The sequence below is a fragment of the Macaca mulatta genome, chromosome 8 (genome assembly GCF_049350105.2).
Source record: "Macaca mulatta isolate MMU2019108-1 chromosome 8, T2T-MMU8v2.0, whole genome shotgun sequence".
Taxonomy (NCBI): Eukaryota; Metazoa; Chordata; class Mammalia; order Primates; family Cercopithecidae; genus Macaca; species Macaca mulatta.
Window position 1 is genome coordinate 23,245,365 of NC_133413.1, and position 27,034 is coordinate 23,272,398.

A 27,034-nucleotide genomic window follows, 5' to 3' on the forward strand; every position below is an offset into this window, starting at 1 on the left:
CCTTATGTTACATAAGACTCTATCTTAGCAGACTGCAAAGAGATTTGCCTGCTGGCCTTGAAGAAGCAAAAAGCCATGTTTTAAACTGCCTATGGAGGGGGCCACATGGCAAGGTATGGCAGACAACCTCTAGTAGCTAAAAGACAGCTAGTAGGAAGCCGGGGCCCTCAGTCACACTGCTGCAAGATAATGAATCCTGCCAACAAACTGATATGCTTGGAAGTGGATTTCTCCCTAGCCTAGCCACCGGATGAGAAATCAGCCTGGCTGACATCCTCATTGCAACCTGGTAAGACCCTGAGCATAGGACTCGGCTAAACTGTGCCCAGACTCCCAATGCACAAAAACTGTGAGATAACAAATGTATGTTGTTTTAAGCCACTACGTTTGTGATAGCTTGTTATAAAGCACCAGAAAACTAATAGTCATGCACCATATAACAATGTTTTGGTCAATGACAAATCACATATATGATGGTTGTCTCACAAGATTATAATTTCATATTTTTACTGTACCTCTTCTACTTTTAGATATATAAACACTTGCCACTATGTCACAGTTGCCTACAGTATTCAGTACAATAACATACTGTACAGGCTTGTAGCCAAGGAGCAATCAGTTATGCCATCTAGCTTAGGTGTGTGGGAAGCTACACAGGTTGAATATCCTTTATCTGAAATGCTTGGAACCAGAAGTGTTTCAGATTTCAGACTTCTTTAGATTTTAGAATATTTGCATGTACATAATGAGATACCCTGGGAATGGGACCAAGTCTAAACACAAAATTCATTTATATTTCATATATACCTTACATGACTATCCTGAAGGTAATCTTATACATATTGTATAATAATGTGCATAAAACAAAGTTTTGGCTGCAACCTGTCACATGAGGTCGGGCGAGGAATTTTCTACTTATGACATAATGTCAGCACTCCAAAAAAGTTTCAGATCTTGTAGCATTTCAGATTTCAAATTTTTAGATTAGGGATGCTCAACCTGTACCACTTAAGTTTATGTAAGTACACACTATGATGTATTCACAATGACAAAATTACCTAAGAATACATTTCTCAGAATGTATCCCCATCATTAGGTGGTACATGACTGTCCACGAACAAAACTTCTGAACCAACGCTTCACCAGATGAAGTATGTGGATGGCAAACAAGCACATTAAAAAGATGCCAAAATGATAAGCACATGAAAAAGATTACTAAAATAATTAGTAATTAGAAAAATACAAGTTAAAACCACCATAAGATATCACTACATACCTTTTAAAGTTGCTGAAAGTGTTGGCGAGGACATGGAGGAACTGCAACTCGCTTTCACTGCTAGTTGATCTGTAAAATGTAAAAAGCTATGTTGGAAAAGAGTTTGACAGTTTCCTAAAAATTAAATATACATCTACCATATGACCCAGTCATTCTTCTCCTAGGCATGTACCCAAGAGAAAGGAAAACATATGTTCATCCAATGCCTTACACATGAATGTTCACAGCATCTTTATTTGTAACAGCAAAAACTAGAAATGTCCCATACAGCAGTAGGTGAATAGACATGTACAATAGAATACTACTCAGCAATAAAAAGGAATGAACTACCGATACCTGCTACAACATGGAAAAGTCTCTAAATAATTGTGCTGAGTGAAATAAACCAGGCAAAAAGGAATATACACTGTTTGATTCTACTTGTACTAAATTCTAGAAAATGCAAACTAATCTGTAGTGACAGAAAACAGATCCGTAATTGCTTGTGTATGGGAGAGAGGCAGGAGGGAGAATTACAGAGCAGCACAAGTCAACACTTGCGAGTGATAGATAGGTTCATTATCTTGATTGTGGAGATGGTTTTGCTGATGCATACATATGTCAAAACTTATCAGATACGTGTAGTTTACTGTGTGTCAATTATACCTCAACAAAGCTCTCAAATTTAAAAAACAAAAAGAATAATTGGGGAATAGAGAATGACAAAGGTGGTGCTTTTGATAGAAGGTTCGTGGAAAGCTCTCTGGGAAGGTACCATTTGTGTAGACCCAAATGAAGTGAAGGAGTGAACAATGTGACCAGCTTTGGAGAAGAACATTTCAGGTAGTGGGAAGAGCAGATGCAAAGGCCCTAGACTGGGACCGTGCTGGGCACGTTAGAGTATGATGTGGCTGCAAGAGAGTGAACAAAGGACAAAGGAGGTCAGAGAGGTAGAGAAGGCCCAGATCATGTAGAACTTACTGTTTTTTTCACTGACCTGGTGAGGTGGGGGTGGGGGCAAGTCCCAAGGGGCTCTTGCATCTGACACCAAATGCCTGGCTACATGCCACCCAGGTGTGACCTGCTCCAGGGACAGTGCCAGGTGGGGAGTTTGACTAGGACAGTACACTGTCAAACAGTAACACAGGTGTCCTAAGGCAAGCTCAGGGAGGACAGAAACCTCCTGTGGAGCGAAAGGGCAAAAGGTCACTCGATCTTGATTATCAGTATGAATATACACCGTGAAAACAGGGTCTCACAATCCTTCTGACCTTTTGGGTTTTAAGCAGGAGGTGTCAGAAAAGTTACCACAGGGATAGACTGGATAAAGAAAACGTGGAATGCTATGCAGCCATAAAAAAGAATGAGTTCATGTCCTTTGCAGGGACATAGATGAAGCTAGAAACCATCATCTTCAGCAAACTAACACAGGAACAGAAAACCAAACACTGCATGTTCTCACGCATAAGTGGGAATTGAAAAATGAGAACACATGGACACAGGAAGGTGAACATCACATACTGGGGCCTGTTGGGGGGTGGGGGGCAAGGGGAGGGAGAGTATTAGGACAAATAGCTAATGCACGTGGGGCTTAAAACCTAGATGATGGGTTGATAGGTGCAGCAAACCACCATGGCTCACATATACCTATGTAACAAACCCGCATGTTCAGCACATGTATCCCAAACTTAAAGTTAAAATAATAATAATAATATTGAAAAAAAAAGAAAGTGCACTATTTGCTTGCAGAGGAAAATAAATAGAAATATATATGAAATAAAATTTCAAATGCCTATGGGATAGCCAGTAACATAATACTGGTATAAAATAAGAGACTATAGCAGAGTGTGTGGCTAAATGCTCTGACTAAATATATTCAAGTCAAAACAGCAGGCAAAACAATGTGGCAACTACAATATTTAAGCCAACCAAAACATATTTTCAGTTTGAATTTGGACCCAAAGGCCACTAATTTTTATCCCTGGCATAGAGGTTCCCAACTAATAAACATTAGGAATACATAATTTACATTACAATATTATATCCAATATTGTCTTCAATATACTATCCATTTATGTTGTATTAGTTGTCATTTTTCCACAAAAAGGAACTTATCCTGAGAGAGATGGGGATGGCTTGGATTGTTTTGCACAGTTGCGACATGATCCCATTTATGTTTTAAAATTAATGTCTAAACCATGACTATCATTGCAAACTATAAAAAGGAAGGATGGAAGCAAGGAAACAAGTTAGTGGACTGTTGTAACTGTTAGGCAAGAGATCATGGTGACGTGCTCCAAGATGACTATGGTGGAGGTCAGGAGAAGGGGTAGGAGGCAGGATTATTTCAAAGGTAGAGCTGCTTCTTTTTTTTTTTTTTTTTTTTTTTTTTTTTTTTTTTTTTGGTGGCGGGGGGCAGGTTGCACGTAGAGAGGGAGAGGAAGACAGAAATCAAAAATGATTCTTAGATTTTTTTTTGGTCTGGACATCTGGAAAAAAATAATTTTCCCATGATAAAGATGAGGAAGTCTGAGTTGTCAGTTTCTAAGATGCACTCAGATTTGTCTATGGTGAGTTCAAGGTGCTTGCTAGACAACCAAGCAGCAACACGGGGCAAACTGGATATATCAGTCTGTAATCAGGGGAGGGAAGTCAGAGTTGGGACTGGAGATATAAATTTGGGGAGGAACCTAGAGAAGAACTATTAGAACTGAGCATCCTGGGGAACTCCAGCACTAAAAAGTAAGGAAAATAAGGGAAAACCAGAAAAGACGACTGTTAAAGAACAACAGTGAGCCAAGGGAAGAAAGTATTTAAAAAAAAAAAAAAACAGTGATTCGTTGTGACAAATGAGGCCAGCAGGTCAACAGGAGGACTCTGAGTTAACCACTCAAATTAGTAATGGGCAACCTCGCTAGGAGCTATTTCGGTGAGGTGGTAGGAATGAAAGCTTGATGGGAATGGGCTCACGGGAGAATTAGAGGTGAGAAAGTGGATACAGAAAGTATCGACAAGTTTTGCTGTCAAAGCAAGCAGAGAAATTGAACAGTAATTGAAGAGGGACATGGGGGTCAAGAGAGATTTTTTTTTAAGATTGAAGATATTATGGCATGTTTGTATTCTGATGCGAACACTCCAATAGAGAGTAGAGAGGTAAAAATTAATGATGCAGGAGAGAGAGAGGACAACTGCAGGGGAAAAAGAGTCCTTGAGCTTTGGGAGCTATAGGAGATAAAGATGAAGAAGTGAGAATACTCTCCCCATGGAGGGCTCATACTCAAATGTACCCCTCCAGATCAGGACCCAAGTGGAAGGGAAAGGATCAGGAAGTTAACACTGATGAGTGCCTACGACATCTCAGGTCCTTCCTCGTTATTCTTCTCAACCAGACTAGGAGGAATTCTTTTCAGCTTCTCCTTGCAGGTGAAGCAACTGAGGTTCTGAGAGATCCAATGACCTTCTGCATTGCCCATGGCCAATCCCAGCTACACAGAGGCTGCAGGAGATCATCTTGAGCACACAGCAGCCACCCCTTCACCCTCCACACTTCCAGGCCTGCTTACTATGATGACGTCCAAACGCTGAGCCTGGGTCTGAAATCAAGACTGTGCAAAGAACAGTTTGACTCTCCCTACTTGGGCTGCAGTTCAACTACACAGTGGAACATGGACTATTGGTTTTCTTATCATCTTCTTTCCTCATAGCCAGAAAACCATAGAACACTAAAGCTAAAAGAGACCTCAGAGATCACTCAGCCCTCTGCCCCCATTCTCCTAAAAGGAAACTGAGGGACAAGGATACATAGGCCCAGGCTCAAAGACAAAGCAGAGACAACTGTCATCTCATGGCCTATGAGCTGTCAAACACCATTCCCCTCTCGTCCCCAGAGACATGAGTGCACGCACCCGTGTGTACAAAACCGATTTGAAGATGCAAATTGGCTACATCCAATTTCATCCAACTGTCCTCGAAATTTAAGAGCTCTGCTGACAAGCACAGAGCAAAGAGTAAATTGTTCCCCTGAGAGAAATAGTCTTGGAAATGGCCTCGCCTGTCCCTGTCCAAGGTGCTAGGCGTGCAGAGGCCATGAGGAAGAAGCATGTGTCTGTGTCTGCCAGGCCCAAATACAACCTTCTTGTGAAAGGAGAAGGTGGGGAAGACTAGGGTTTAGAGAGAAGGCAGATAAGGGACCCCCTGAAATCCCCTGGACTTGGAAACTGATTGGCACATTTTCCCAGGACTTCCTGTGTACCTCCTGCAAGGTTACTTTCCAAGGTAACTAGGTCTTATTGAAGGAGATGCATGCCAACCACTAGAGAATGTTCCTGCCCACTCAGAGTTTACAGAGAGAGAACAGAAGAAACAGAAGTTTGAGGTGACACCACCACTTTCTTTTTATTTATTTTTTCTTACAAACCCTTCAGATGACATCTGAAGACACAATTACTCTCAGGGAGACGGGGGCACAATTTCCATGTGCCAGGGCCTCCCACACAGGGTATCGGCTGCCCCAAGCCCTGACCCTCTAACATGCCAAATGGATTCACCCAAAAGTAGATAAATCAGAAATCCACAGATTAGATCAGTGGTTTTCAAGCAGTCTTTTAGAAGCAGAAACATCATTTCAAACAAAATCTGATCAGAAGACAACCACCACTAAAGACACTGTGCTTGAAGCCAAAGTGGGGGCTACACACACTAGGCCCTCAGCCCACCCCATTTCTTGGAGCACCTCTGCAGGATGGCGGGGTTCTCAGACAAGTCAAAAGTTACTTGGTTGCCAGGCATAGTGGATCAGGCCTGCTGCTGCAGCTACTTAGGAAGCCAAGGCAGTAGGATCATTTGAGTTCAGGAGTTTGTTTCCTACCTGGGCAACATAGCAAGACCCCATCTCCTTAAAAAAAAAAAAAACACTTGATTAGGTTAACTCACAAAAGGCCTGTAGAGCTCTGTTCCGTCTCACTCTTTAGGAGGCAGGTAGCCCTGCCAAGTCCCAGTCTGTAACACCTCACATGGTCTCCTTCCACCCTGAGTAGTAAGAATCTACTCTCCAGTTGCAAAAATATCTGGTCACAAACAAACCTGGACAGCACCACATTTTTTTAAAATCACACTCTGCTCTTTCCTGTGCCCTTCATTCAGTTTCTCAGTGACTGACATGGGCTGGCTTTCATTTCCAGTTTCCACCTTGCCCTGGCATGCGCCTAGGATTGACCTCTTGCCTCTGCTTCTTTGAATGGACCTCTGGTACTTCTCCAGAGCAGATGTTGTCAATGACCTGTCCATATCCCTATGTTGGTACAGGCCAGTGGTATTCTGCTGCAAGCACATATACTTCCCTGCCTGAGAGATTCCTTTCAGTCTGCAAATCCACAGGAGATGCTGAGAGTCAATGTTCTTGGAGCAGCCATCAGTCAATAATCCTTGAGTAAAATAAGTCTATGGAATGTTCTAATCTATTTCCAGTTTCCCAGTAGAATTGAGCCCAGATTCTCACAGTAGGAATTTATACAATAATACATCCTTTTCAGCTTTCTTCCTTCCCTGCCTCACTTCCCCACTCCCTACTGTGTTTCCAAGGATCACCTCCTAAATAAACCACATGCATTCATCTACTTGGCTCAGAAAATGCTTCTGGGAGAACCCAATCTAAGATATTCGGTGCCAGAATAAGAGTAGGAAGCAGACCTTCAGCATAAAGTGCTAGAATAGGATCACATGCCAGCCAGATGCTAATGAGGATCCCATTGCTGGTGATAAATGGGATGGGGTGGAGATAACCGTGTCACACCATGGCATCACAGTTACTAACATGCTCACCTGTGGTGAAATGCATTGAGATGAAGTCGAAGTGGAAGGAAACGCACTGGCTTATAAAATAGGTCTAGCACGGTGTTACTCAAAATGTGGTCCATGGGCTTTCAATTTTTTTTAGAGACAAGGTCTCACTCTGTCACCCAGGCTGGAGTACAGTGGCACCGTCATAGCTCACTGTAACCTCCAACTCCTGGGCTCAATTGATTCTCTCATTTCACCTTTCTGAACAGCTAGGACTACAGGAACACATCATCTAGCCTGGGTAATGTTTTAGCTTTTTATAGAGACAAGGTCTCACTATGTTGCCCAGGTTGACCTTGGACCCCTGGCCTCAAGTGATCCTCCTGCCTTGGCCTTCAAAGATGCTGGGATTACAGGCATGAGTCATTGTGCCTAACCATATGTCTTTTTTATTTTTTTATTTTTTATTTTTTTTTCAGAAATTCATCGGTCCACAAAGCATTGCTGAAACTATTCCTTTACAACAAACAGTCTGAGAAGTACTGGCCTAGACTTGAAAACAATGGGAGTAATTTTAGATATGACAATTGTGAAGTTAGTTAAGTGTTGCTAACTGCCCCCAAAGTTTTGAAGGAAAAATATGATAGGTTCAAAAATCAACTGAGCTATCAACTTGAAATTCAGAAGGTCTCCAGGATCATGTTAAAGAGAACCTTGTCTCCTCCAGCTGAGAGGCAGACTGAACAGAAATCGGGCTCAATGTATGACTAACAGGGTGGCAGAGATGCAAAGGAAGCTGCATTCAAAGCCTTCAATGCTAATGGGATGGCCCCCATTAGAAATGAATGGAACCCTGAGACCTGTGATAAAGACATTTAGATTGATGCACTTGAGAACCTTGAAGTCCCAGATTCCCCTAATCCCTTGGGCCAGCAGAAATACCACCTCCCCCATGCAGAGGAGAGACTGTTTATTGGCCTGGATCCATGAAGAGGCCTCACTAAAAGCTAATGACTCACAAAATCATGATTACTGTCTTCCAGGGCTGCCTGCACTTCCCCTTGTTGTTTCTAAACCAATATCTAAGAACAAGTCTCAGCATGACTCAACTAGAAAAATACGTCACTTCTTGTGGAAGGAAAGAGATTATTCCGGGAAAAAAGAAGCTGCTGCAAATCCAGCAGGAAGTTGGAGAATATGCCTGGGAATTAATCGTGAGTGTGCTGGACTGCACAGGTGGAATACAAGGTTAGGTTGTGGACAATTCATTGACAAGAGAACACTTTCCTATGACTCAAGATTGAATGCCCTGGCAAAGACATTCAGAGCCAGTCCTAATACACTGTTGGCTCCTTGAAGCTTGGAAACAATAACAGCCTATGGTACATGAGGTGGAAATGCCAGAACTGCCTTGGCAGGGTATTGAGGAAGGGAACAAAAGGCTCAGAGAGGCACCTTGTTGAACTGAATTTACTGTGTTATACCAGGGAACACGCTAACTAACTATGCTCTCCAGGGAGGCCTGGAGGACATTGCCTTCAATAAAGCAATAAAGATATGAGGCACTGTGATCAGTAATTCAGTGGTGGCTATTGTCTGAGGCCAGGGAAAACAGTGGGAGATGCTGCCATGGCTCCCAAATGTCAATGGGGCCGGAATTCTAGAATAGCCGGGACCACGTCAGAGGCAAAGTGAATGCAATTACGTGACGGGCAGCAAGGCTGGAATCATAACCAGGAGGAGGTCGGGTAGGGGGAGGCTTGTTGCAGTGACTAATAATCCTCGATGTTTCCAGAGGTGAGATAGACGTTCTTTGCCAGCAAAGGTATTTCTTGGCTTATATAACCTAAAATGATCAAGAGGGGGTGAGCAGAAGGCTGATGTCACAGCTAGAATAGAACATTACAATCCCTCATCCAGTTTCCAGATCTGAGAGAGTTCTTGGACTCACAGCCCATCGGTGAAAGAAGAGATCAGGGCCCCTTTGATAAAGGATTCTGAAAATGCCACAGAAAGTATGTACAGTACCAATACTCTCATTCCTACCCTAATGGACTTTTGGCCATTTATCAGAGTAACTGTATGCTGGGAAAAGGATAATACCCAGAAATGTCAGAGACTGCTGGATACAGGATCTGCACAGATTGAAACTGATACCAAGGGATGAAAAACACCATCCTATTTGAGTGGAAAGCATAGAAATGTTATTTAATCAATGGACTCCCAGTAGAAGATCACTTCATAGAGGGTCCAATGGGTTTACAGCCTCACTCTGTGGTCGTTTCTCAGGTCCTTTTATGCATAATCTGGATGAATGCACCTAGAAGTTGGCAGACCTCTCACACTGGCTTCCTGTCCTGTGTAGTATTTGTTGGAGTAGAAAAGGCCAAGTGGAAGCCTCCCCACCTCTCCTACCATCAACACACACCCACACACTCACACACACATACTCTTACACGCACTCAAATACACTCACACCCACACACACACACACCCACACACATGCACACATTCTTGCCGCTGCTATAGTTTGAATGTTTTTGTCCCCTCCAAATTGCATGTTGAAATTGGAAGTGTGATTTTTTTTTTTTTTTGAGACAGAGTTTTGTTCTTGTTGCCCAGGCTGGAGTGCAATGGCGTGATCTCAGCTCACCTCAACCTCTGACTCCCGGGTTCAAGTGATTCTCCTGCCTCAGCCTCCCGAGTCGCTGGGATTACAAGTGTGTGCCACCACGCCTGGCTAATTTTGTATTTTTAGTAGAGACAGTATTTTTAGGGTCTTCCATGTTGGTCAAGCTGGCCTCGAACTCCCGACCTCAGCCTCGCAAAGTGCTGTGATTAGAGGCATGAGTTACCATGCCCGGCCTGGAGGTGTGATCTTTTGGGATGTATTTAGGTCATGAGAGCTCCACCCTTATGAATGGATTAATGCATCTTAAAAGGGCTTGCAGGAGTAGATTTTTCTCTTCTGATCTTTTACCATGTGGGGACACAGCATTTGTCCCTTTTTGCCCTTCCACCTTCTGCCATGTAAGGATGCAGCAAGAAAATCCTCATCAGCTGCCAGTACCTTGATCTTGGACTTCCCAGACTCCAGAACCGTGAGAGGATAAATTTTTGTTCTTTAGAAATTATCCCGTCTGTGCTATTTTGTTACAGCTGCACAAAACAGACTAAGGCATTCCCATACTCACACCCACACCTATACTCACACACTAAAATGCACACATACACACAAACATATGCTCACTGGGCCAAGAGAGTCAAACAATATTACACCTTAGATGGAATGAAAAAGACTAGTATGGTATCACCTTCAAAGACTTAAAGGATGCAGGGTCATGGTCCCCATCAGATCCCCATATAAGCCATCAGCAAAATTAGATGACTCCTGGCAGATAACAATGGACTACTACAAACTTAACCCAGCAGTTACCTCAATTGCAAGTCTTTATGCCAGACATCTTCAGTAGCACAGATCTGCACAGCCTACAGCACTTAGTATGTGGTTTACAATCTGATGAATACATTTTTTTCAGTCCCTCTCGAGGAAGTTCAGAACAAGTTTGCATTCACTTGGCATACATAGCTGTCCATATGAATGGTTTTGCCCAGATCTATTTAACTCTTCTGCTCTCTGTCACCATACAGTTCAAAGGAACCATCTTTTTCTGAACATTCCACAGAACATCAGACCGGTCTATTATACTGATAGCATCATAATAATTCAAATGAGCAGGAAGTGGCAAGTACTCAGAAGTCCTGGTAAGATATGTGCATCAGGGGTTGGAGATAAGCCCCACAAAGACTCAGAGGCCTGCCACATCAGAAAAGTTTTTAAAGATCCAGTGGTATGGGGCATATTGAGATATTTCTTCCAAGATAAAGAAGAAATCATTAAATCTTGAACATCCCATCTTTAAGACAGAGGCTTCATATTTGGTACCTTAAGACCTGGCAGATTCCAGGATGCTAGCAATATCTGGGGTAGATGACAATGTTTCGTGGAGTCTTGGTGAGATTAAGCAGGGGAGTTACAGAACAAACCCCTAGGATTCTAGGGCAAGACTGAACTATCTACAGTAAAAAAAAAAAAAAAAAAAAAAAAAAAAAAAAAAAACCTCACCATTCAAAAGGCAGGTTTAGGCACGCTATTGGGCTCTAGTAGGAACTAATCGCTTGACCATGGGATATCAAGGAACAATGAGACCAGAGCTATCCATCATGGTCTGGGTATGTTTAGACCTGCCAAGTCATAAGTTGTGTGGACACTGCAGAGTTCCACCAGTTAATGAAAACAGCACATTCAAGATCAATCCCTAGCAGGTTTAAAGGACACGAACAGGTGACCCAGATCTCATGTCACCTACTTATGTTGCACCAATGTGTTTCCTTCAGCTCATGGTTGTAGGGAGTTCTCTGTTACCAGTTGATGGAGAAGGAAAACCTTGGGCCTACTTCACAGATAAGTCAACTCCATATTCTGGTTGAACCTAAAAATGTACCACTGTGTCCCAGTAGCCTGACGCAAGGGTAGCCCTGAAAGTCAGCAGTGAAGGGAAATCTTCCCATTGGAGAGGGCCTTGAACACTTGAACTGATCCCCAACCTGATGAGGTGGGAGAAGGGCCCTAAGGTTATGACAGTCACATACCCGCAAGCAGTAGAGAATGGCATAACTGGTTATGGTCAAGAGCCTGGAAAGAGCAAGATTGCAAAATGAGGAAAAATGGTGTGGATCATTCTCAGCGCCCACTGGAGAGCATCCCCACAGAGCAGGCACTGAACAACCAAGCAGACAGGATCCTGAGGACGTCAGCCCACTGCTGCCCTTAACCATCCCAGTGAATGAAGCTTTGATAACAGGTAAGGAGGCCCTGAGCCAGACAGCATGGGCTACTTCTTACTGAGGATGGTCCAGCTATTTCCAGAGATTCATATGGTCCCTCATTACCAATGCTAAGCCCTCAGTTTGACACCATCCCTCAAGGAAACCACGCAGCCACTTCATGGCAAGTTGATGATGTCAGAATTCCTCACCCTGGAAGACGTGTTTTGTTCTTACTGCATTGACGCATATTCTAGGAAAGCCTTTGCCTTTTGGACCCACAGTGTCTTGAATAGAACTAGTGTCCAAGGGCTCATAGAGTACTGGTTTAATATATGGGATCTTGCAGTATATCACTGTGGGCCAAAAGATGCACCTTGCAGTGATAGAGGCGTGGCCATCAGCACACAACCACAGGGCCTGGTAGTCCTGTCATACATCCATCTCTCAGAAGCCACCAATCTCAGAGAGTTTTGGGTTGGCCTCATGAAGGTTCAGCTAAGCACCAGCTTGGTGATAACATCCACGGGGTTGGGACACTAGTCAAGATGCAACATACTGTTTGAACTAATGACTACTTCATGGTGTTGTATCCCCAGTGACTTAAATACATGGGTCTGAAGACCAAGGGCTGGCAGAAGAGGTAGCCCTTCTCAGCACCATTCCCAGTGACCCACCATAGGAATTCATGTCTCTTGTCCCCGCACCTTTAGGATCTGACGAACCTGATTCCAGGGTGGGGTAAATGCCTGAAGCAGGAGACACAGTAAGGCTTCCTCTAATCCTAAAGTGAGGGCTATTCCCTGATCATTTTGGGGTCCTCATGCCAGCATACCAGCAGACAAATAAAGAAATTATTAAACTAGGAGGGAAAATTGACCTGATTCCATGAGCAGTTAGGATTTTTGCTACATCATGGGGGCAGAAAGGAACAGGTCTGGAATTCAGGAGATCCACTGGGGGTGCTGCTTGGTGCTTCTGTGCCCAGGGATAGGCATGAACGGGCAAGTCTCTCAACCAATGGCATGACAAAGTCACAGTAGCCAGGGGCTCAGCCTCTCAGGGATAATGGCTTGGTCCATCCCACCAGGGAAGCAAAATGTAGCAGAAATGCTGGCTGAGTGCGAGGAGAACATAGAACCAGTTGGTGGTAAAAGAGCAACATGATGATTACCAATTACAACCCCAGAATCAACCACAGCAGCAAAAACTTGGTCTCACTAGCCCCTCAGTTGTCTTTTTTATTTTATTAGGATCAGTCACATTTGAAAGAAACAGTCAGGATGCAGTCAGGTTAACTGGGCCATGAGGGGATCTGAGTAGTACAAGGGGAGGACCGGGGTAGATGCTGTCAGTCCCCTGTCCATATCCCCCATGCACTTACCATTCCAGTACACACCAACAGCATCCCTGCACCTGCAGCTCTCCCCCCGGAGCTCGCCTGAAGTGCTGGGGAATCAAGGCACCCAGAGGTGTTGATATGAGTGGGATGCTGATGATAGGGAGGTGTGGGAGGATTCACACTGGGTTTCCTCACCCTTCAGCATAATGTAATCATTTCACAATGTACATATATATCAAAATACCATGCTGTACACATAAATAAACATAACTTTTTGTCAACTAAGAAAATAATATTTTTTAGGTTACAAATTATAGGGAAATTTCAAGCACCCTAACGGGTTAGTTTGATATCTGGGGCTCTTCTCGGTCTCCCTAAAATCATACCACATAGACAGCTACAACTCCCTTATGCCTAAAGTACCTTTAGGGAGCCTTGGAGGACTCATGGCTCAGGAATCCCAATAATGGAAGAAGATCTCACCATAAATCCAAACACAGAGGGAAGGGATAGAGGGAAACCCTTGAGGAAATGAGGAAAGAAGCAGTGAGGCACCAAGAAGGAAGAAACCAAAGAGGAGGCGCCAGGGTAAGGGCTTGAGGGGAGAGAAAGCCAGGAGAGAAACTACACACAGTCACCCACAAGCAAACAAAACCTGCACATACACGCAGTCAAAGGAGAAGCATCAGCTGAGACCACAAATGAAATTTAAAGTTGTTATGGCAACCAGAACAGGTGGGTGGGCACTTGTGCCCACTGAATTTACAAAATTAAAGTAAGCATTGCATTTGCTAACTAATTAAATAATGCCTTCTAAATATTTCTAAGCCCCCAGTCATGAGTCACAAAAGAGGGCAGGGAACGCGAAGCCAGAGCTCTCATTCATTTACTCCAGGGTCTAGAGATCTGCCTCACAGGGTTGCTCTTACTGAGGAAGGTGGGGGCTGAGAGGGTCGGGGTCTAGCAAGTGGGAGTGGCAAAGGCTTGAGGACATCCCTTTGGTGACAGCAGGAAAAAGCCAGTTTTAGGCAAAGAGTAAGCAAAGACTCAGAACTCTCCCTTGGAGCCTCCCAGAGGACAAGTGACAGAGGCAGGGCCAGCCCACCATGTGTGTCCTCAGCCCCAGCCATTCTGCAGTGCCCTCTCTCCCATCCAGAAACAGGGCTGCAACAGAGGCACAGTGGGTAGCAACTGGATCCCAGGGAGTTGCAGAGCCCAAAGCCCACGTCTCTGCAGAGACATTGGGAAGCTCAAAGAATCCAGTCAAATCAGGCAGCTGGCTGGAGGAGACAATTCTTTCAGATGTGGGGAGGGGGCAGTGGATTGGTTTATTTTTAAGAAATAAAAGGAAAAGCAACCTCTGCTAGGAATCAGATGCGCCATCTTAGCTGCTCTTCCCTGGGGAAATAAATTACACATAACACTGTACACAAACACAGCTCCACACACAAACCCAGCTGGCTGCGCTGTGGCACTTGTCTCCCGGGGGAAATAAATTCCAATGTCTATATATTTCTATCTATAGATACATGCACAGAAAAGGTCACACCATGTCTCCTTCAGTGATCCTTTCGCTTGAAATTAAACAATAATTGTTTCCGTGTTTAGTCTCCTGCAAAGGGAAATCACCACTGGAGTAGCTCACCTAAACACAGGCACAGGCATCGCAGGCCTTCTCGTCATGCTCATGGGAAAAATAAGGCAGGGAACAGAGCCCCAGGCTGCAGAGATGTGGGTGGCGTGCGCATCCCAGGAGACCCTGGTGCAAAGAACCCAGCCAGTGCCTGGGGACACACGAGTCACACCACAGGGAGCTGAGGCTACTCTGATGTCTTCTGTTTCCCTGTTAGTGATGCAATGGGGTGTATGTGTGTGTGTGTGTGTGTGTGTGTGTATCTATCCCCTCAGAACAGGACAGGTTCTCAGCTTCCTTCCACAACTGCAACCAGGCCAGCTTGCCACTCTAAGTTCCACTGAATTCAAAAGCTTCGGAGCTAGAAGTAGTCTCATTTTACAGATGAGAAACTGAAGGCTGGAAGTGGTGACAAAGATCCATGTGAGCTCCATGAGGGCAGGGTGATGTGTCTTTCGTTTCCTGTTATAAAAGGTACCTGGCACGTGAGAAAAGAGAGAAGGGAAGGGAGAAAGGAGGGGAGAGGGGAGGAGAGAAACACTGTGCACACTATCTCCTTGTGTGCTGTTCTCTCTCCTAAATCTGAAGCCTCCGTCAGAGTGAGCCACAGGGCACAGCAGCACCGTGTCAGGGGCTGGAGCAACTGCAGGGTCATGCTTAGATCCTGAGTGGAGTTGGAACTGTGGTCTTCGTGGCACCAGGGCATGTAGCAAGAATCCATCCAATCCGGAGGGATCTCTCCTCTCCCGTTCACAGAACCACATCCTTCAAGCCCCCCAGTGCATGACCCTCCCTGATCACTGCAGCCCATGCTGCTGCTCCCTTCCAGGACTCCTGCATTCATCTGCTGCCAATCATTGCCTTATGGGTGCCAACCCCCTCTCCCACGCAGGTCTATGCCTTGCAACAGATCACTGGTTGGATGTTTGCGGGTGTACGCATCCAACCATCCATCTCATCTCTCCAGCAAGAGTGTAAGTGTATGTCTGGAATGATGCTGCATGCATAGAAAGCCATCAAAAAATGCTTGGTGGGTTGATGGATTGATGTGTGAACCAACAGAAGCAGAGGGGATTTCTGGAAGATAGAAGTCAGACCCTAAGAAAGGCTCCTGGGAATACCCATTCTGGTTCTGCCATGGGTGTCTGCTCTGATTTGATGCCTAAAAACAGCTTCTGGTACATCCAGATTTGCAGCATGGTTTTAAAACCATCATAGTCGTTTCTGCTTCTGCTCAGGAATCCCTCTAGGCTTCCTCTCTGCATATATGTCTAATGTCCTCTGGCACCGGCTCCCCCAGCCACTTCTCTGCCTGGCTGTGCTTCCTGGCTCCTCTTCTCACGTACCCTGTTTGAATTTGGCTTCAGGTGGCTCATCTTGCTTGGCCCTGGGAATCCGCTGGGACAAGGCTGTCAGTGGTTGCTTGCATGGCTCCAAAAGTTGACACTTGGGACAGGCACTCCGCAGCCTCCATCCTGTGCCTAGAAGCCAGGATGCAGTCAGGCAGGGACCCCAGAGCCCCTAGGCCGTGTGCTCAGGGGAAGGACAGACTGCCAGGACAAAGGTTCATTTGAGTAGGGAAATGGGAGAAACACCAAGCCCTTGGCATCCAGGCCTGAATTAAGTGGTCCCTGCAGACCCCCCTCAGTCACCCCAAGGCTGCTAGCCTCAGCTGTCTTGGCCAGGCTGCCTGGGTCCTGGTGGGGAGGGCTGTTCTTGCCCTTTTGCCAGCGTGCTCATTCCAGTCAAACTAGGCCTGTCCTTCCCTATCAGTTTCTGGGTCAAGTCCCCAGGGAAGGGGGAAAGGAGAGGTCAAGACGCAAGAGGAGATGTCACTTCTCGTTGAAGTATAGTGCCAAAAGCAGGGAGGGGGGCTGCCATGGCAAGCCCTAACTCTGTCATTGTTGCTTCCCATCCCTTCCAGGCTCACAAAGGGTGAAGACAGGGGTGCATGAAACAGGTACAGTGGGGCAGCCTGTCACTTGCACACTGGTGATCTGAGCCAAGGCCAAGGTTGTATCTCACGACAGAACTGGACAAGAACCAGGCGGTGGGCGGTCCACTCATTCCATTAATTTTGCACATTGGCTCTGTGTCATGCTCTGAGACTAAATGAGGAGCAAGAATGGCCCAGTCCCTGCCCACAAGAAGCTCACTGTCTATTAACAGGCCTCAGCAGTCCTGTGTGACAGATGTGTTGAGGAGGGAAGGGCAGGTGCAGTGGGAGTCACGGGGGAGGGCAGAGGAATGCTGGCTCCTGGGACATCAATGCCCACAGAACAAGGGGGCAGTCGAACACTCAGTAATGCAGTATGGGGGCTACAAGTGTGAGCTTAGGAGGAGTGCAAGCCTGGGTCTAAATTCTGGCTCCACACCTACTAGCTGTGTGACCTTGGGTAAGGAGCTTAGCTTCTCTGTGCCTCAGGTTCCTTCTGTAAAATGAAGATGGGAAGATAAAATACCTAAGTCACAGGGCTGTGGCGAGAATTAAATAAGAAAGTGAGTGCATGAAAGCACCTAGCCCAGAGTGAGCTCCCAGTCAAGGTCAGCTGCTACCATTGTCATTGTTAATAGTATGTTATCACTGCTGAGCAGAGTAATAGCCATAGTAGTGGTAGCTGCTGATGTTGTCATTGCTGTAACGACTAGCACCTGCAAAGTCTCTCAGCTGCTCCCAGTTGCTCCAGACCAGGGCAGCCTGGGTGGGGTTGTAAGGAGCAAGGATGAGGGACTAGGAAGGCCACTATTCCACAACCCTCAGGGCACTGAAGAAGCCCTCTGGATGGGGCCTTTGGCACAAGGAACAATATGGGAGCCCAGTCACTGGAGAACAAGGTCAGAGTCCGATTAGCTTGTAGGGTGATAATCTGGAATGACTTAAATCACTCCCTTCTGAAAGACATTGAGACACTGACTTGCTAGGGGGCTGAGAGGCCCCACCTATGGGAGAAGGGAAGGGACAGAGACAGAGCTCCTCTGAGGAAAGAGGGCATTCGCAGGGCATGACCTGGAGATGGGAAGTGGCCACCAGCATCTTGGACCACAGTCTTGACAGAGACCATCTGTTCCAAACCTCTTAACCTGTTCCCACTTTGGAGCAATTCCAAAGTCTGATTAATGCCCTGGATCTTCTCTCCTCTAGAAAACGCAGGTGTTATATTTTGCATAAAAGCTCTATATTTTGTATAAAATTCCAGGCTTGAAGGACTTCCATAAGGTCATGTACAATAAGAATTCCTCCAGGCACAGCACACCAGCAGCCAGGGGACATCCACAGAAATGCTGACCTGTGGTACCAGTAACAAGAACACAAATGGCTTGCCGGGTGCCCACACTGCATGTCTCCTGCCACTTTCTGAAGAATGACACCAAGGCAGCAGATACTACGGCCCCCTTAAGTATGAGGATATTCAAATGGCCTACGGTCCATGTTCACTCAATGATCTGCCAAGGCCTTTGGAGTCAGGCCTCTCTGTGGCAGACACTGCAAGGGATACTGGATCAGGTGAACCTTCAAGGCTCTCACGGCTCATGGAAAAGCAAACATAAACACAACTAACCCCAAGCTACGGCGCAGGATAGCAGGGGTCCCCCAGAGGGATGGAAGGATTCTGCAGGAGAAGAGAGCAATTCCAGTGGGGGGTTCCCAGGGGCGGGATGAAGGAAGACTTCCCAGAAGAGACCCTGAGGCTCGAACCAGATTCCAAAAAGCATAAAGTTTTGTTGAAAGTAACTGTAGCAGAATTGCCAGGAACTCTATAGGACTTTCTTTGTTTTTTTTTTTTTTTTTTGAGACAGAATCTCATGCTGTTTCCCAGGTTGGAATGAAGTGGCGTAATCTCGGCTCACTACAACATCTGCCTCCTGGGTTCAAACAATTCTTCCACCTCAGCCTCCTGAGTAGCTGAGATTACAGTCACCTGCCACCAAGCCTGGCTAGTTTGTTTGTTTGTTTGTTTGTTTGTTTGTTTGTTTTTTAACGGAGATGAGGTTTCACCACGTTGGCCAAGATGGTCTCAAACTCCTGACCTCAGGTGATCCGCCCACCTTAGCCTCCCAAAGTGCAGGGATTACAGGTGTGAGCCACCGTGCCTGGCCCTGTATAGCAATTCTGAAGAGAAAGGGTGCACTAACCACATTTTCTAGTTTCTGCATTCAATGCTTTGACATCTCCGGGCCTTGCTGATACTGAAGGGCTGCCTCTCTCAGGGCTAGCAAATTCCTGGAGAGAGCGAACCAACCAATCCAGAGTCCACTCCTTTACCACTTACCCTATCATGTTCTTACACTTCACTCCGGACCTCTCTCCACCTGCCTGACTCATCCCAGGGCCAGGGACCAGACAGCTAGGGACAGTCCCCGAGCCACAGAGCTGCTGTAACTATTCAAACTAGCCAGCTCTGGGCCTGAGCTGTCCCAGGGAAACCACTATAAAGGCTCTTGGCCACGATTTTCCCTCCCATCTTCTGCCTCGCGACCACCTCTGGTGTTTCCCTGCTGTGGCCCTGCATGCTGGGCCTCCCTCCTTCTTCCTTCGTGACAGTCGTTTCTGTGTCTGGGTCTCATACCATCTCTGATTAAAACAAATCCCAGGGACCCTTAAAACATGGGTCTGCTTCCCTGAGGGAAGGAAGCCTGGTTGGGCTCTATCTCTACATATCAATGAATGGAAGAAAGATGTCAATTTCTCCATGGGACCAACTCATGAGTAAAGAGGAAACTGTAAGGAAGACAGGCCTAGCCCTGCCTACGTTTCAGCACAGTGCAGGAAGAGAGTCCAGAGGATCTGTCAAAGACCTCTTCTAGCTGGGGAACTGCACCAGACTTAGGGAGATTCCTAACAGAGAGCTCTAAACGAAAAATCCCACTGCGTCCATATAAAGGCAACCACGAAAGGCCAAAGCGTTATGCTTGGGAATCTTCCTAGGAGGAAACACCGTCAAACAGTGAGGGCGAGGACTGGCCCCTCTGTGCCTGTGACGATCTCGGGCATCAGGGACGCCCTTGCTGTGAACCAAATGTGTGCAGTTGAATCCCAAGACACAGGGCCGGGGGAGGCCACAGAGTCAATAATCAAACAGACCCAATCCCTGGGGCCTGTGAAGAGGAGAGGGTTTTATCACTTCACCTGGCTGGAGGCTCACGTGTGTTGTTTCCACAAATCCCTGCAGGCCCCAGTGAGAAGCCGTGGGCAAGACAGGCACAGGAAGGTGGTGGGGGCACTGGGTTTGTGCAGGGGGCAGCCAAAAGGATTCCATGCCCAGCACCAGGCCTGAACCCCCAGGGGCCGCAGGGAAGGGAAGAAAAGGCCCTGTCTCCACTGCCTTGCACCGTGGTCCAGCTGGACTCGAAGGACAATCCCATGAAGTCAGCAGATGGAACAGAGAGCTGCAGGGCAAAGGCTGGAACACTAGGCCAGTCATGTTTCTCTAGAGTCAAAGCCACAGCGCTGCTTTTTCCCACTCCAGTCCCACAGCCAGAAAAATCGGCCCCTTTGTGCTCCCCAGTTAGAGGTCACTGGGGCATCTCCTCCAAGGCTCTATGTTTGGGGCTTGGACCCAGGGCTTCCTGTGGCCTGGGAGCCATCTGGCTCAACAGATCCCATTGTTTGGGATGGGGACAGGGCTGGAGGCCCTGGGGAGGCACTCAAGGTCCCAACCATTTAAACCCTACATCCTGCAGCAGTGGCTGTGGCCTCACTCGAAGAGCATTCTTGGGCTCCCTCTGAGGGGATCCAAGCAGCAGGCTTTCTTCTATCAGCAGCCAGGGGACACCCACAAAATATGCTCACTCTGCCAGGAATGAGAATAAAAGTGCCTCACTGGATCCCCAAACTTCATGCCTCCTACTGCGTTCTCAGTTTAGATTTGCAATAGCTCTGGGAGGCAAGTGTCTAGCACCACAACTATGGCCTTGCTTCTGTCTGACTCAGAGCTATCACAAAATTCCTCCCTGCATTCACCCCTACCCTAGCCCTCACCATCTACCCCTGCCTCCAACCTGTGTCACAAGGCCTTTCCCTGTAGTAGCCTCAAAGCCTAGACTGGACAATGTCTTTGCTATGTCTTTTGGCCTCTGCCCAGCAGGGTGGCCATATGTCCCATATACATAGAACAATCATTCTCTCCATCCCTTGTCCCAGTTTTAATATTAATAGCATTCTCTTTCACTTGCAGCAGCATCTTCTTTTGGAAGATAAATCATTTGACTGGCTTCCCTCATGGGTTACATTCAGAAGCTCCTACCTTCCCTCTACCTACAGAGGTCCTGAAACCTCAGCCCAAAGTGGCACCTCTTCCTGGGCTGGGTGTGGCACTTTCACCATGCCCAGCCTCACTGGGGAACAGGAACCACAGGGAAGGCATCATTCCAGTGAGTAAATGAGAACACTGAGGTCAGAGAGAATGCGATCTGCCCAAATCACTGAATTTGTTCATAGCAGGACTTAAGACTATGCAAGGATTCTATGCTGGATATATTTCCACCAAACCAGGCCATCGTCATGACCCTGCTTCCCACCATATCTCAACTGCAGGCTGGGATGCCCTCTTGGGACTTGCCTTGTTGTCTGTCATTGTTCTTGAGTTGTTTCATGTATAATGGATTCTCTTGTCCCAGATGATAAAGTCACAGAGCCCAAGAGCTGCATCTTCTCCTTTTCTTGGCCCAGGTACAGAGGATCTGCTCAGGAAATATTTTCAGAATCCATTTGAATGTTGCTGAGTCCTGCAGGTTTAGGAGGCTCTCCAGAAGCGTCTCAAGACTTGTTCAACACTGATGTGATATTGAGTGGTGAGAAGGCTGCTCTCTCTAAACTGCTTTTCTCCTCTTCTGCCATGACCTGTCCAGGCTGTCTGCACCAAGGCCACCTATGGAGAAGAACCACCCCCACCAAAAAGACCAAGAACCCACCACGGAGGGAAGAGCTTCATGGACAGTAGCATGGCCAGTTGCCATGGAGAAAGGTCCCAGGCCTGCATTCCAAATTTTTATGCCAAGATCCCAAATCCATGCCAAGACTGGACAACTGGTGTCAACTTTTGAGACAGACCACTGGGATCATGCCCCCTCTCTCTCCATCCACCATAGTTTATACAAAAATAACTGATGCCGTGAAACAACCTGTAGACCTCCCAGCTTTCTCCACTTAATCCCCACTGGGTATGAGGCCTTGGGAAATGCTTCCGTCCTCTGAGCCTTAGGTTCCACACCTGTAAAATGAGAGCATTGGACTAGACCAGTGCTGCCCAGTGGAAATGTCATGTGAGCCATGGATATAATTTTAAACTTTCTAGTAGCCACGTTAAAAAGGTGGGGGAAAGGTGTGGAATTAATCTTAATAATGTATATCATGAACATCATATATACCAGGAGTCCCCAACCCTCAGGCCACAGACTGGTGCCTGCCCAGGGCCTATTAGGAACCAGGCCACACAGCAGGAGGTGGGCAGCAGGTGAGTGAGTGAAGCTTCATCTATATTTACAGCCACTCCCCATCACTTGCATTATCACCTGAGCTCCACCCCCTGCTACATCAGCAGCAGCATCAGATGCTCATAGGAGCGTGAACTCTATTGTGAAATGCACATGTGAGGGATCCAGTTTGCCTGCTCCTTATGAGAATCTAACGCCTGATGTCACTGTCTCCCAGCACCCATAGATGGAATTGTCTAGTTGCAGGAAAACAACCTCAGGGCTCCCACTGATTCTACATTATGGTGAGTTGTATAATTATTTCATTATATAATGTAATAAGAATAGAAATAAAGTACACAATAAATGTAATGCACTTGAATCATCCTGAAACCACCCCTCACCCCATCCGTGGAAAAACAGTCTTCCACGGAACCAGTCCCTGGTGCCAAAAAGGTTGGGGACCACTGAAATATACAACATGTTATCATCTCAACACATCATCAATACAAAAATTAATGAGATAATTTTAAATGTTCTCATACTGAGTTTGAAATCTGGTATGTATTTTACACTGGCATCACATGCCAGTTCAGACCAGTCCCACCTCAAATGCTCAGTAGCCACAATGTAGTGCCAAGTGGCTGCCATATTGGACAGTGCAGGACTAGATAACCCTAAGGACCCTCTTAGTTCAGATAACTTGGAATTTTGTGATCATGCCTCTATACTTTGCCTGACAGCAGATTCCCATCACCAGGCTCTGCCCACCTGCTCTCAAGGAGACAAAACTCTACCACCTGGGCAGTCCATGCCATCTTTTGTCACCCAGTGCTGACCTTCTGCTCTCCAGATAGGAGGCTTGGCTTATCTGAACCCATGTTCCAAGCCACAGGGGTCCTGCCCCAGTGCCTCTCTCAGTCCAAAGTATGAGCTTGGTTTCCAAGTCCAGGCTTCCTCACCACCCACCCTGCTTGGAACTTCTCTCCAAGTCAGTGGACAGCTAAAAGAGAGTCAGGGGCTCACATATGTGGCAGTCCTCCCCTTGGACAATTCTATGGGTGTTTGTTTCATGCCAAGCATGTGGCAAGTTCTATGCCAAGCTCAGGGGCACCAAAGAGAGCTAGATAGTGGTCCTGTGTTCCCTTAAGACCCTAACCTTGATGTGCATGGGATAGACAACTGGAGGATGGCACAAAACAATATATGCTGAAGTGTTCAATCGGATACCTCATTGTCAGAAGCCATATAGATGGGGGTCTCAGCAGGAAACAGATGGTACACTCAAGCTGGATAATTGAGGAGAGTTTCATGAGAATGCTATTTTGAAATATGTGGGAAAGGTTTAGAGAAATCCATAAAGGATGACATGTACAACTCTCCTGGGCCTGAAGAGTCCAGAGGAAGGAGAAACTGAAGAACCAGAGAGGATGGTGGCATGGAGAGGTTCACTTAACAAGAGCTGTAGCAGCTGAGGTAACCACTCAGGGAATGAGTATGCTCCATTCACTCTCCTTTCACCCTCCATTTGGTCATTTGGTCCTCCATTTGGGTCATTCCATTGGCTAAAGCCAACCTGAGGCCAAAGACAAAGGAGTCTATAGGGGTGGGCCTCCCAGAGCACACAGCAGGGTAGGGGTGAGCATGGGGGGACCAAGAGAGGATATCCAGACCATGGACTGATATGAGAACATCACAGGTGGTAAGTATGAAAGAGGTTAGAGTTACTTCTTCTCTACTGGGAGAAGCAGGGCCAGGTTTGGATCCTAAGGGATGAGTGCGCTTTGGAGAGATAAGAAAGGAGGACCCTTCAGCCTGGATGACAGAGTCAAGGGCAGATGGCCTGAGCAAAGTCAAACAGTTGGAGATCAGTGTGAAGTCCTCAGAGATGGGGTAGCCGTGATAAATCACTGCAGGGATAAATCACTGGACCCTTTCCTCACCAGTTCTGATATCCTGAAATCCCAGGCTTCCTTCCTGGAAAGAAAAGATGTGAACCTTGAAAGGCTGAACTTGAACTGGACCCCAGAAAAAGGCAAGGAAGGCTATAGACATTAGAGAGAAAAGAGAACAGTAAATGCCTGATGCTTCCATGGTGAAGTCTGAGACAGCAAAGCAGTATAGGTGCTTCATGGACTAGTATGGAAGAGTAGTCTGGTCTCCAGATATAGCCACGGAGGATAGAGGTCTAATAGGTATAAGAGTAATAACTAGAACAAGCATGAGTATGAGTATAGCACTTTCCACACAATCCTTACATAAATTAGCTCATTTGATTATCTCAACAGCCATATGGAGGAAAAGAAGGGAGCTAGGGAAAGAGGCACCAAATGCAATGAACACCAAATATGTGCCCAGCTACCGTATGTAACATTGTGCACTTCACAGGTCTACAATCCCATTATTCCCATTACACAGAGAAGAAAACTAATGATCAAAGGAAGTAAGTGATTTGTTCTAGGTCAGAGAGCCATCAAGTGAAATGGGACTGGGACCCAAGCTCTGAATCTAAATCTCTACGTCTTTTCCACATTCGTAAAATAATGAGAGAATAATGCAAGCCAGCATCAAATGACACCCTGGATACCTATCACTTTACGGGAGGGCAGAGCACTGGGTGATTGAGGCATCATTGTTACAGGCGTCGAGGGCAGAATTTGGGCTGCAGACAACAGGTGGTGGGGTTCAGAGAACTGTAGCCTAGAAGAATGGACAAGAGTCAGTTTCATGTCAGAAGCAGGAGGACCTTGCACACTCAAGTCAGGTTTCTATGGAAAACAAACTTCCTCTTCTGGGAGCCTTGATCTACTCTCTTTCCCTAAGCATCATGGGAGGCCCCCACCCCCATCCACCCCCTCTGACAGGTCACGATAGGGAGCTTCCCCCACCACCCACTATAGCACTCACCATCCAGATTTCTGTCCCATGCAGAAAAACAAGATTGCAAGTATACAGGAAGACGTACAGGGTTTAAATGTAGGGTCTGTGGGTCCTGCCAGCCAATCCCCGCTGGCCAACAGAGCAAAATGATACATAAGCTCCAGGTCACTCTGTCCCACCATCAGGCATGGGGAAGGGGCAATGACACACACATTCTGCCAAGGCCCATTGCATCTGTATCTTAATTATAAAAAAAAAAAAAAAGAATGCTTCTGAGGATGGACCTTCCTATTTGTAACATCTTTGGTTTGAAAATTCAGGTCATCATTTCTTATTTAGGCTGTGTCTGTAACAGAAAAGCACCAGATGGGGAGAGGGTCAGCCAGTGTTCCTGGTGGTTTCATGACTGATTTAGCCAATATGGTTTGTCTGAGCCTATGTGATCTGGTATTTAAAAAGGGGAGTAGGAGGGACAACAGCAACACGACAAAAGGGAATAAATGGATCGGACAGCTCTATGACGCACTGTGAAGGTGCATTCAAGGAGCAGCATTGGGGTGGGGAGGGGCGGGGGCCTCCAGGGCTCTGAACCATGCCCCAGTGCACATCAGAATCACCTGCAGAGCCCCTAAGTAGTACCAATCCTGGACCCCACCCTCAGAGATTCCAGTTTACTGGTCTGAAATGGGGCCACAAACTAATAGTTTTTAAAAGTGCTTCAAGTACAGCCAGGGTTGAAAAAACACTGATATTAATCCAATTATACTTTCTCTGAAGCCCCCAACCCCGCTCCTCAGCTCCTTTCCCCTTCTTCTTCCCCATGCCTAGTTTCTAGGGTCACCGATCAGTACCACTGCTCTCCAACAAGGAAGGTGACCAACCATTCTGCTTCTAAAACCATAAGCCCAGCAGCATCCCAGGAAGCCCCTAGCCCCAGACAAACTGGAAGGACCAATTCTTGGGTTGCCAGCTCTCCTAAGCCTGACAATCCCCATCTTTAGAGATGATGAAGAGCTCAGAGCCTGCCTTCCTCTTTGATCTTTCCTGATCATCCTAAGCCCCAGGGACTGTTATGAGAACCCCAGAGCCCACCAGCCCTGGATCCCCTCCTGCTGCCCTAGCCTGGGGCACTGCACACATTTGAGAAGGGACACAGGTAGGGCCCAGTGCCACCTGGTTGGTGTCCCGGGCTGATTTGCCCCACATCTGAAATTACACCGTTGGTGCTAATGTGCTACTTCCAGGGGTCCTGGAGCTCTAAATTCAGGAGGCATTTACTAAGTAATATTCGTATGTATTTGTGAAATTATATGGACCTTTATAGCACACTTACAAAGACGAATAAATCCCTGCTCGCATGGCCCAATTTGTTGTTCTAACCTGACACTTCCGTGTCATGATCACCTTTCTTTCAGCTGGTTATGGCCAAGGCTGTTAGGGATTTATTAGAGGCGTTTTATAATGTGCTTTACAAGATGTTGTTGAGGCTGTGGCTTTGTTTATGGCAAAAGGGGGAGGGATGGAGGGGGAGGGATTGGGGAGAGAAAGAAAAAGAGGGCACTGCGAGCAGGTGACAGAATGAGCTTCCATGCATCTGGAAGCATCATCCACGGATGAGTTTAATAAAAACCCTCCTTCCAGCCTCCACCCCCACCTCCCACCCCAGCTCACCCACCACTTGAAAAACTTAGATCTCTCACTTCTGCAATATTATTGATCTTCAGAGGTGGAAATTTTTTTAAAAGATACAGACATCAAGGATATTTTAAGATAAGACTAGGGATGAAGGGACCTCCTTTATAGCCAGTGAAATATCAGACAGTTTAGCTAGAAGTGAAGTTTCCACCCTCTGGTTCTTTCTACCAAAAGGAGAAAGCAAATGGGAGGCAACCTTTGTCACGGTCTT

At 46.5% G+C, this 27,034-nt stretch overlaps 1 long non-coding RNA gene across 1 annotated transcript in view; it reads right to left on the minus strand.

The window, feature by feature from the left end:
• LOC114680202 (uncharacterized) overlaps positions 1-27,034 on the minus strand; it is a 191,018-nt gene that overhangs the window by 139,942 nt on the left and 24,042 nt on the right. Inside the window, exon 3 of the long non-coding RNA XR_013397146.1 lies at positions 1,277-1,345. This is a non-coding gene — a long non-coding RNA (uncharacterized LOC114680202). The remainder of the gene's footprint in view (positions 1-1,276; positions 1,346-27,034) is intronic.